We start from the raw sequence: 12,720 nt of genomic DNA on the forward strand, positions 1-12,720 counted from the left end.
TTGCTTGTTACCTACATCAATGATCAGGTTAACTGAATCAGCAAATTTGTGGATGCCCCAAGACTAGGGGTGTAGTGGACAGCGAAGAAGGCTAACATGGCTTGCAGAAGGCTCTGCATCAACTGAGAAAATGGGCTGAGGAAAGACAGATGGAACTTAATGCAGAAAAGTGTAAGGTTTTGCACTTCAGTAGGACCAACCAGGGTAGTCTTACATGGAGAACGGAGAGCATTGAGGAGTGTGGTACAATCAAGGGGTATGGGAATACAGCTTCATAATTCATTGAAAGTGGTGTCACATGCAGAAAGAGTCGTAAAAAATGCTTTTGGCACATTGACCTTCATAAATCGATGTTTCAGTACCAGAGGTGGGATGTTATGTTGAAGTTGTATAAGACGTTGGTGAGGCCTAATTTGGAGTATTAAGTGTAACTTCCTTGTTTTCAGGAAAGATGTAAACAAGGCTAAGAGATTACAAAGAAAATTTTCAAGAATGCTGCTGGGTCTGGAAGACCCAAGTTATAAGGATAGGTTGAACAGGTTAGGACTGTATTCCTTAGAACATAGAAGACTGAGAGGAGATTTGATAGGGGTATACAAGATTATGAGGGGTATAGATAGGGCAAATGCAAGCAGGCTTTTTCCACTGAGGTTGCATGGAACTACAACCAGAGGTCATGGGTTAAAGGTGAAAGGTAAATAGTTTATGAGGAACATGAGGGGAAATTTCTTCACTCAGAGGGTTGTGAGAGCGTGAAATGAACTACCAGCACAAGCGAGCTCAAATTCAACATTTAAGAGAAGTTTGGATAGGTACATGGATATGGACAGCTATGGTCCCAGTGCAGGTTGTTGGGAATTGGCAGTTTAAATGGTTTCAGCATGTACTAGTTGTGTTAAAGTACCTGTTTCTGTGCTGTACTTCTCTTTCAATCTATGACACTATAAAATGAAATTTTATCTTGATAAAGGTGAGGTGATGTGTTCTGGAAAGACTAAAAACTCAGCCTCACAACAAATGGCAGGACTTTAGAGAGCACTCAGGAACAGAAGGGCCTTATTGTGCAAGTACATGGATCATTGAAGATGGCAATGCAGGAAAAAGTCATTAAGAAGGTAGACACAAGTAGCTGCAGATGCTAGAGTATGGAGCAACAAACTATCTGCTGGAGAAACTCAGCGGGTCAAACAGTATCAGGAATGATGCAGGATTCTGACCTGAAGTGTCAACAATCTCTTCCCTCCCACAGATGCTACTTGACCCACTGAATTCCTCCTGCACATTGTCGTTATTAAGAAAGTACACTGGCTAGACTACACCTGGAGTATTATGTGCAGTTCTAGATGCCATTCTATATAATGAACAAGGTTGCACTTGGGGGGGGGGGCGGGGGGACAAAAGAGATTGACAGGGATATTGCCCAAGATCAAGAAAGCCTTTGATAAAAGCTAATAGTCTGGATATATTTTCTTCGGAGCAGAGATGGTTGAGAGGGGTCCTGATCCAAAATACAATTAGCACATACAGAGTAAAAAGCAAGATACTTTGCAGAATGGCCTAAAGTGAGAAGGCATAAATCTACAGTAAGAGATAAAAAGTCCAGAGACCATCCAAGGTAGAATTTATTCCAACCAGAGATTATTTGAATCTGGAACGTATCAAATGAAGGTATAGTTGAGGTACAGACCCTCACAACTTTTAAGAATTTGGACAAGCAGTTGAAATGGCAAGGTACAGAAGACTACTGGCCAATTTATGGATAATTGATTAATAAAGATGGGTACTAGATTGTTAGCATGGGTGTCATGGCCGAAGTGCCTATTTCTGTGCTATGACTAGATTCCATATGATACATCTTTGCCATTCACTTAAACGTTACAATTCTTTGTCACCTACATGTATACTTTTCACAATATTCTTTCCTAAATCTCTTTGTATCGCCAGTAAATTTAGCAATATCTTCAGTTCCTTCATGGAAGTCATATAACATACATCTTACATATGAACAGTCCTCACAGACAAAGAAGTAAAAAATCTGGAAAAAGTAAAGCACAATATATTATAGTAACAGAAGAGCTGAAAGAAATCTGCATTAGTAAAAAGAAAATTGCACTGGAGAATTTAGTAGAACTGAATGTCAATAAAACTCCAAGACCTGATCAACTGAAGGAAGTGACAATGGAGACTACCGAAACTCTGGTTGTCAACTTCTAAAATCCTACAGATTCCAGATTCCCTTTTTCACCTGGACTCAAATCTCAACTCTTCTTCTAATCCATCTATTGTACATCAAGGCCCTATTCACCTGCTCTCTTCCACTCACCGGAGCCTTTCAATTTACTCTATTTACAAGAAAATTTATATTATTTCACAAAACTAATAAAAGTGAATTAATAGCACTGGGATATTAATAGAAATTACATAAAATAATCAAAAATATCTGCCAGTATGCAACCAATGTCCCAGTGTAGCACATTAAGAGAGGATTATTATGTTTCTTCTCATTCTTCTAAACTCTAGAGAATAAAGCCTAGTTTAAGCAATGTCCCTTCATATGCCACTCTAGAAGCTAGTTGAGTTAACTTTCACTGCATTCCTTCAATGGCAATCATATCCTCATAAAGGTAAGGATGTCAGTACTTTACATAATATTCGAGGTTGAGCCCCTCAAAAATCCTGTATAATAATTGCAGTCAAGACTACTTTAACCTTACTCAAATCTTGCAATGAAAGCCAACATGCCATTTGACGTTAGGAGACTGCTCCACCCGCCAGAAAAAGCAGATCTCCCAGTGGCCACTCATTTTAATTCTACTTCCCATTCCAATATGTCTATCCATGGTCTCCACTATCATGATGAGGCAACACTCAGGTTGGAAGAACACGTTATATTCCATCTGGGTAGCCTCCAACCTGATGACATGAACATCAGTTACTTGAACTTCCAGTAATAGCCCCTGCCCCTCACCATCACCATTCCCCATCACCTCCTTCTGGTGCTCTCCCCCCCACCGCTTTTCTTTCTTCCATGACCTTCTGCACTCCTCTATCAGACTCCCTCTTCTCCAACCCTGTACCTCTTTTACCAACTTTCCAGCTGTATACCACCCCTCCCACTCGTGGTTTCACCTATCATCTTGTATTTCTCCCTCCCCTCCCCCACCTTTTAACTCTACTGCTCATCTTTCTTTCTTCAGTCCTGCTGAAGGGTCTCAGCCCGAAATGTTGGCTCCACTAATTTCCATAGATGCTGCCTAACCTGCTGAGTTCCTCCAGCATTCTGCATGCGTGTTGAAAAAATTAAATCAAATCAATATTTAATGCGATCACCCTTTGTTTTTAAAATTGCAAAAATTCTCTAGGTGCTCTAGCATGCAGTTTTATGAGAATATCGGCTGGTAGGTTGTTCCAAGCGTCTTGTAGAACTTCCCACAGTTCTTCTGCAGACTTTAGTTGTCTCATTTGGTTGTCTCTCCAGATAATCCCAGACAGCCTCGTTGGTGTTAAAATCAGGACTCTGTGGCAGCTGTACCATCTGTTGCAGAACTCATTGTTCTTCTTTTCAGTCAAAATATTTCTTTATGGCCTTGGCCTTGTGCTTGAAGTCATTGTACTGCTGCAGAATAGAACTGAGACTGTTCAGACGCCTCCCTGATGATGGTATTGTGTGATGGACGAGAATCTGCTTGTACTTTTCAGGATTAAGGATTCCATTCATTCCGACCAGATAACCACTCCATTTGCAGAAATGCTGCCTAAAACCTGCAGGGAACCTCCGTCATGCTTTACTGTTGGCTGAAGACACTCATCCATGTAGTGTTCTCCAGTTCTTCTACAGAAAAACTGCCTCCTGTGTAACCCCCTGGGTCGCCTCAGGCTCGCTCAGCTCATTCTTGTCTAGGGGGAGCAGCCTCTGGCCCCGCCAAACTGGGTAATCAGCTGGTGTGGATGCTGTGTGATGTCCCCGCCTCGCCCAAAAACAGACAGTACGCTATATGCGATTAAATGAGTACAATTTATAAAGGTTACTATAACTAAGTGATTAATAACGATACAGTATATATGAAGAGAAAATTAAAGAAAAGGCGCCAAACTTATCAAAGTCCAAACCACTTCGTGCACAACCGTTGGAGCTCAATTACTGAAGTCTTCTGGCCACCATTCGATCCCCTCCGAACTCCTCGACTCGCAGCTCAGGACCCTCCGAACTCCTCGACTCTCCAAACAGCTCAGGACCCTCCGAGTGGTCAACCAAACACATCTAGCTTCATCCCCCCCCCCCTCGGAGAATCTCCCGGCCTCGGACCCCCCCTTTGGGGTCCGATCCTCGCCCAGCTTAGAGCATTGCGTCCTCTCTCTCGACCCCCTCGCGCCGATCTGCCCAAAAGCCCGCCAACAAAAGCTTACAGACTCAGAAGAAAGAACATTAATCCCCATTTGGTTTACAAAGGAATACCATTCTCGTTATCAGTAAATTAGCATTCCTGCTAGTTAACAAAAAGAAGAAACCCTCTTTACACTCTCCCTCCACCAAATAAAAGTCATGTCCTCATGACTACTAAATAACTCGCCACCTTTCCTGCCAACACACCGTAACCCAAGCACAAACAGTGACATCTTCTCCCCACACAGTAACCCTCACGCCCTGTTTTTCAGGCGCTACTTAGGCCAACTATCTGGGAGTTCCCTAACCCTTCTGAGACCTCCGTACCCCCTCACCTAAACCCTTCAGACTCGGACACAACTGGGGATACCTTGGGCCCACTACCAACTCCTCTCTCAACCTCTCACTCATGCCCCACACTGCACACAGCTAACCCTCCCCGCTACACCTGACTCAATGGGAGAAGGGCCAAAGGTCTCTTCCTCAATCGAGGGAAAGTCAGCAAAAGGCAGCATGTACCACACATCCAGCACATCATCCATCAAATCTGTATTCTTCCTCATTCCTGTGATCGGTAGCTGCTGTTTGATCTTCTCCAAATGGAAACATGTGGCCTGCACTGCTCCCGCAGTCTCTTCAGCCTCCTGTTCAGTATTCACTGCACTTCTCTCCAGCTTTTTCTTCCTCATGACTTCTTCCAGATCAACTTTCAGGTTTTGCACTTCATTTGAACTGTCAATGGTCATCTTCAGGTTCCCTTCAAGCTTCCGCTTCTCTCTTCTGAGATTCATCTGTAATTTCTTCACCTCCACAAACTCCCCTCTCCGGGTTCTCAGTTTGCTATTACCCTCAGTCAGACAACATTCTCTCCAACTTGTAAGTCTTCCGAATGGTTCCAGATCACTTTCTCCAGTCTCTCCGTCTTCATTTCAAACTTGATTCCGTAGAGACAGTCTCTCACGAGCTGTGACCTTCGCCAGCCCTGGCACGTGTCCCGAAAACAGTTTAACTCGGTAGTTCTCAGCTGCTCCTGCAACGACCTCACTTCATATTCTCCTGAGGCAAATCCAAATACCAATAGATCATCCACATACACCAAAACTCCAAACGCCTCCACATCCCCTATGGTCTTCCACCTGCCCAGCAGGAAGGTTGCAAGGGCTCCAGATATGCCCTGTGGCATCTTTTCAGACCCGAAGACTCCTAGGGAATTTATAACGGCCATCTTCTCCTTGTTGGCCCCACTCATCGGGATCTGGCAACATCCACTCCTCAGATCCAGCACCTTAAACCACTTCACACCACTCAGACAGGCCATCGCCTCTCTGGCCCTCAGGGCCATATTCTGGTCACTGACAGTGCACCTCTTCAACGCAATATAATCCATACACACGCTGCCTACATCTTCCACGGCTGTAGGGGCCAGTCGCCGCAACCTCTCTCTCTCCGAGGTGTCTTCAGCAGTCAACTCCCCTCCCTTGTGGTATTTCGCAGCGTCCACGAAGAGGGTCTCACCCTCAGATACTTCCCCCAGGCCGTACCACCACTGGCTCTTGTTTGAATTCGTTATCAGCCCAATGCTGCTACACACGTCCGCACAAGCAGCTCGAAACCCTGGGTGCATCGACAATGCCTCCAAACAGCGCTCACCCGCCTCCTCCGGGCAGGCCCCCAAGCGCACCAACAGGATATTGGTTCTCTCTAGAACAGAAACGCTGCCAGTCTCAACAGGGTCCGGACACATCAGCATTAACGATTCATGAACCTCAGTCTCCCCCACATTTGCCTCTAAGAACTCCATTTTCACTGACCAACAACCGTCGTCTGGATAATCACCGGCACTGGTACCCCGAATCTCCAGTGTCCTCAATGTTGTCAAGGGTAAATGTTTCCAATAACGGTTATGAAACAAACTGTACAGCAACTTCACCGGCGCCCCGGTGCCGAGGATGGCTTTAACTTGACTTCCATCCATCTGTAACAACACCTGTGCGCATGGCCCCTCTAAGCCTTCAGGAATAGGGTCTGTTCCTTTCGGGAGTTCCTTGGTACATTGCTGGGAACGTGCTCCCCCAGAGACCCCAAGCCGTTCCCCCACTGGGCCTCCTCTAAGTTTCCCGACACCTCTCGAATCAACGGAACAACTGATCCCCTTGACAGATCCCCTTGGCACCACAAGCAATTTATCTGCCCCCCTAGGCAAAAAGGGATACCCTAAAAACTTCCCACCAATCTCCTGCCACGGATATGATAAGCCCCCCAGCTGCGGCATTTGACTTCCAGTCGAACCACACGAATTTTCCCACACTTTCCCAGAACTGGCAGCGGTCACTTCGAGGTAATTGCGCCCGACAGTTCTAACAAAGTCACCAGCCCGTCTACTCAAACTTTCAACCCGTCCCTGTCGCTTTCCCTCAGCCAAGCACTGCCACTCAACACACACGCAGCGATAACCAGCAATCGCACACCCACAAAGGCACACCAGCTCTTCGCCGCAGACACAATTTAAAGAGGGTGATCACACAGCTTCCACAGAAATCAACCCCGGACGAGCACCCCACAATGTAACCCCCTGGGTCGCCTCAGGCTCGCTCAGCTCATTCTTGTCTAGGGGGAGCAGCCTCTGGCCCCGCCAAACTGGGTAATCAGCTGGTGTGGATGCTGTGTGATGTCCCCGCCTCGCCCAAAAACAGACAGTACGCTATATGCGATTAAATGAGTACAATTTATAAAGGTTACTATAACTAAGTGATTAATAACGATACAGTATATATGAAGAGAAAATTAAAGAAAAGGCGCCAAACTTATCAAAGTCCAAACCACTTCGTGCACAACCGTTGGAGCTCAATTACTGAAGTCTTCTGGCCACCATTCGATCCCCTCCGAACTCCTCGACTCGCAGCTCAGGACCCTCCGAACTCCTCGACTCTCCAAACAGCTCAGGACCCTCCGAGTGGTCAACCAAACACATCTAGCTTCATCCCCCCCCCCCCCCGGAGAATCTCCCGGCCTCGGACCCCCCCTTTGGGGTCCGATCCTCGCCCAGCTTAGAGCATTGCGTCCTCTCTCTCGACCCCCTCGCGCCGATCTGCCCAAAAGCCCGCCAACAAAAGCTTACAGACTCAGAAGAAAGAACATTAATCCCCATTTGGTTTACAAAGGAATACCATTCTCGTTATCAGTAAATTAGCATTCCTGCTAGTTAACAAAAAGAAGAAACCCTCTTTACACCTGTTTGAGCCAAAAATTTCAAATTTTGACTCGCCATTCCAGAGCACCTGCTGCCATTTTTCAGCATCCTAATCCCTCTGTTTCTGTGCATAGACGAGTCTCTTGGCTTTATTTCCACTTCGGAAGAATAGCTTTTTGGCAGCAACACTTCCATGAAGACCAGTTCTGATCAGACTTCCCCAGACTGTAGAGGGGTGTACTTAGGTTCCAATGGTTTCTGTAAGTTCAGAGCTGATAGTAGTGCTGGACTTCTTCCTACTTAGAAGGGATACATTTTCTGTGGCTGATCACTGCATTCTGGTCCTCAATCTTGCCTGTTTCTTTTTGCTTCTTCAGAAGGTCTTATACAGCATATCTTGAAATTCCTGTCTGCTGCAAAATTTCTGCTTGGGAGACACCTTGCTGATGCAGGATGACCACCTTGTGTCTTGTTGCTATGCTCATTCTTGCCATGGTGTAAGAATTGATGGTTTGAAGGTTAAGCTGTCATTTCTGTCACATCCTCACCTTTTAGTTTGGTATTCCCTTTTCTCAGTTCCTTCACCTCTGCTACACTGGTGAGACCTGTTGTAGAAGTGTTGGGACCGCTTCATTGAGCACTTACACTCCATCCACTAAAAGCGAAATTTCCCACTGGCTAAACATTTTAATTCCCATTGCAGTTCCAGCATGTCAGTTCACGGCCTACTCATGTGCCAAGATGAAGCCACCAACAGAATGGTTGATCAACACCTCATATTCCATCTGGGTAGCCTCCAACCTGATGGCATGAAAATCGATTTCTTTTTCTGGAATAAAAAAAATCCCTTCTCCGGCATCTTGCCCCTCTTCACCTGCCTCTCACTTCTCCATGATTCTCCTTCTCATTCCCTTTATCCAATGGTCCACTCTCCTCTCCCATCAGATTCCTTCTTCTCCAAACCCTTTATCTTTCCAACTAACTTTACTTTCACCTATCACCTTTGAGTTATCCTCCTTTTCCTCTTCCCACCTTTTTATTCTGGTGTCTTCACCTTCCTTTTCAGTCCTGAAGAAGGGTCTCAGCTCAAAACATCATCTGTGTATTCACTTCCATAGATATTGCCTGACCTGCTGAGTTCCTCCAGAATTCTGCATGCATTGCTTTTGATTTTCAGCAACTACAGAATTTTTCATGTTTCTGATTTGCTGCTCCACTGCAAAGTCTCTCCAAGGGATGCCTACCCTGAAGTTTAAAATGTTCTCTTCGACAGAAGTTCAGTGAAACCCTCTCTCACTGCTCCCCGTGATCTCTACTGCCTTCCAACACTTCTACCACATATTCATCCAAGTTCGCTACCACAGCCATATATCATTCCTGGGAACTTGTCTTCACCACCATCTCTTTCCACATGGCTTTCAGATCCATTTTCAGGTCTCCTGGTTTGAACCCACCAAGGATCCCAGGAATTTTTGTTCAACTGACTGCACCTCTCGCTGCTTGTCCCTCCAAATTCTACCACCACCCTCTCCACTATGTGGATACCTGGTGGCTATTTCAGACTCTGCCACAACCTCCAGGCTTCTATCTCCTCCACGTTTCATGCACTTCTCTGACATTTCATCCTCCACCAGGTTCAGGCCTTCAACCACTGGTCCTTCACCCTCCCCGTATCCAGTAAGGATCAGAAGATCACTGTTCTCCTAACCATGAATCCTGCCATCTTCAACTCCGATTTTGATGGCCTGGATACTGCCAGGCCATGATCCCTGCTGCCTCCCATTCAGCCCTCAATTTGGTAAGACACCCAAGACCACGGATCTTGCCAACTCCAACAGCTCGGGACTGGTTCACTATTGTTGCCAATCCCGGCTCCATCAACCCTGAGAAGATCCAGAATCTGGATTCCACTGCCGCCAATGCCATTCCTAAGACCCCCAATGCCTCCAGCTACAAGTCCAGCCTGGACTTTGACCACCAGCACCTGTGGGCCAAGACATTACTCGCTACCACTGAGCTCCCAGGGTCTCCTTCCCTCACCCAGTTTCTCTCAGGTTTCACTGTCACCTCTTGGGTCCTTGAAGCCTCCATCTTTCTTCCACCCCACCTTCTCTGAACACCCCAACTCTCTTCCCCTCTCTTTCCCCCCCTGATCCTAGCTCTAATCCTTGACATATTTTTTATCATTCCCTCTGACCTCCCCTGAGGCAAAATAATCTGTCCTCAGCAAGCCTTACCTTTGTACCTCGCCCACACCTCAGTGACTTCCATGCCTGCCATGACACTCTGCTTTTCTTCTGTCAGCTCCAACTCCAAGCCCACTTCTTTCACAAGAATACTACACCCCACACTGATGACCACCTTCCTGTCCTCAACCCTCCTCTTCTTAGACACCCTGCTCTGGTGTTCTGCTTGCTCTAGATCTTTTCATCTCAAGCTGCCAACAAAATATCAAGTGGCTCGACTCAGCATTTCTCTCTCTTCCCTGAATTTGCCCCCTCTGAACACACTGGCATCCACCCTCTCCACACCTATCCCAACCTTATCATCAAACCCACAGACAAAATGGTGCAGTTATAGCGTGGCACACTGACCTCTATATTGCTGAGGCCACACAGCAACTTTTAAGACACCTCCTCATACTTACCCCTTGAAGAGGACCCCATTCCAGATTATCAGAAAACTGTTTCCAACAGTATCACTGCTCTCATCAACTCTGAAGAATTCCCATCCACTGTCACCAATTTCATAGTTTACTTATCCCACACTGCTGGCTTCTACCTCCTACCCAAGATCCACAAACGCTGACTGTCCAGGTAGACCTTTTGTTTCCGCCTGCTCCTTCCCCACTGAACTCACGTCCTCATGCCTTGATTGCATTCTTGGTTCAGTCCCTTCCCAACTACATTCACGACATTTCTCATGTTCTCTATCTCCTCAGTAACTTTCAACTCCCTGGCTGTGATGGTCTTGCTTTCACCATGGATGCTCAGTCCCTATACATTTCTTTCTCCCATCAATATGGCCTCAAAGCTCTCTGTTTGTTTCTCAATAAAAGAACCAACCAATTCCCCTCCACCACCACCATCTGGCAGAACTGGTCCTCACCCTCAACAATTATTGTTTCAGCTCCTCCCACTTTCTCCAGACTCGAAGGGTAACCATGAGCACCCGCATGGACCCCAGCTGTGCCTGCCTCTTTGTGGGTTACATAGAACAAACAATGTTCCAATTTTCACTGGTAACGCACCCCAATACTTCCACTCCTACATTGATAACTACATCAGTGCTACTTCATGCACCCAGGCTGAGCATGTCAATTTCATCAACTTTGCCTTTAACTTCCACCCTGCCCTTAAATTCACTTGGTCCATTTCTGACACTGCCATCCAGTTTCTCAATCTGTCTCCATCTCTGGAGACAAAACTGTCAACCAATATCTTTTATAAACCTACCAATTCCCATGGTTATCTTGACTACATTTCTTCCCACCTTATCTCCTGCAAAAATATCTCCTTTTCTTAATTCAATCACCTCTATCACATCTGTTCCTAGGATGTAGCTTCCTTTTCAGGACATCAGAGATGCCCTCCTTCTTCAAAGAACAGGATCCTCCAACATTAATGCTGCCCTCACCCACATCTCCTCTAATTCCACTTGTCCTTACCTACCACCCCAAGAGCTTCCGCATCCAAAACTTCATCCTCCGCAACTTCTGCCAACTCTAAACACATCTTTACCTCCCCACCCCATCCACTGAGATCACTCCCTCCATGATTCCCTTGTCCATTCATCCCTCCCTACTAATCTCCCTCCCAACACGTATCCCTACAAGCAGAATATGTGCTATACCTGCCCATTCATTTCCTGCCGCTTATCAAATCAGGGTCTCAAACAATTTTTCAGGTGAGGCAGCACTTCACCTATGAATCTGCCAGGGTCGTCTATTGTGTCTGGTGCTCCCAATGCGGCCTTCTCTATGTTGGTGAGACCCAGCGTAAAAGCGTCAGTCCTACTTCATCAAGAACCTCTGCTCCATCCACCAAAAGCGGAACTCTCCGGTAGCCAAAAATTTTAATTCCCATTCCAACACATTGTACTGCGGCCACTTCCAGAATGAAGGAGCAACACATTATATTCCAAATGTGTAGCCTCCAACCTGATAGCATGAACATTGATTTCTCCTTCTGGGAAAAAAAATTCTCTCCTCCTCCCCACTCTGGCCTCTTACCTCTCCTCATCTGCCTATCACCTCCCCGGGTCCCCTTCTCCTTCCCTTTCCCCTATGGACTACTCTCCTCTCCTATCAAATTCCTCTTCTCCAGCCCTTTATCTAGGCTGCCTAAGACTTCTGCATAGTACTGTATATGTCACCATAAACAAAGCTGAGATTTGTTTACTTGCAGGTATACATAGTAAATCCAAGAAACACAACAGAATCAATGAATGACAGCATCCAACAGAACAGACAAACAACTAATGTGCAAATGATAATAAACTGTGCAAATGATAATAAACTGTGCAAATGCAAAAGAAAAAATATTTGATATTGTTCAATAGGTAAGAAATAAATATCGACAGCAAGAGATAAAGAATTCTTGAAAGTGAGTCCATAAGTTGTGGGAACAGGTCAACGAAGGGCAGAGTGAAGTTATCTTCTCTTGTTAAAGAGCTTGATTTTTGAGGGGTAATAACTGTTCAGAAACCTGATGTCCTGGGTCCTGAGGATTCTGTAGCTTCTTCCTGAAGGCAGCAGCATGAAAAGAACATGGCCTGGGTGGTGGGGGTCCTTGATGATGGATGCTGGTTTCCTGTGACAGCACTCTGTGTATATGTCTGTGTATATGTGCTCAATAGTGACCCATGATTGACTGGGTCATATCCACTACCTTTTGTAGGATTTTTCATTCAAGGGCATTAGCGTTTCCATATTTTCCATACATTTAAGCAGATAAAATAGGGGTGCTTTGGACAGAAATATCCATCAATTTTCATCTGCAGGATTTGGATGGTTGATGGCATAGAAATAACACTCGGATTAGTGCAAAAGAATACTGCTGAAGCTACCATTTTAACCAAGAGGTACCAATGTAGAAAAGTAGGATATTAGTCACTGGAGAAATATTAAGAACTCTGAAATTTCTGC

At 45.7% G+C, this 12,720-nt stretch overlaps 1 protein-coding gene across 7 annotated transcripts in view; it reads right to left on the reverse strand.

Annotated features, from left to right (window-relative positions):
• Positions 1-12,720, reverse strand: part of eps15l1a (epidermal growth factor receptor pathway substrate 15-like 1a) — a 495,582-nt gene that overhangs the window by 405,028 nt on the left and 77,834 nt on the right. The gene's annotated exons all lie outside the window — the stretch shown is intronic.

This window comes from Hypanus sabinus, chromosome 16, assembly GCF_030144855.1.
Source record: "Hypanus sabinus isolate sHypSab1 chromosome 16, sHypSab1.hap1, whole genome shotgun sequence".
Taxonomy (NCBI): domain Eukaryota; kingdom Metazoa; phylum Chordata; class Chondrichthyes; order Myliobatiformes; family Dasyatidae; genus Hypanus; species Hypanus sabinus.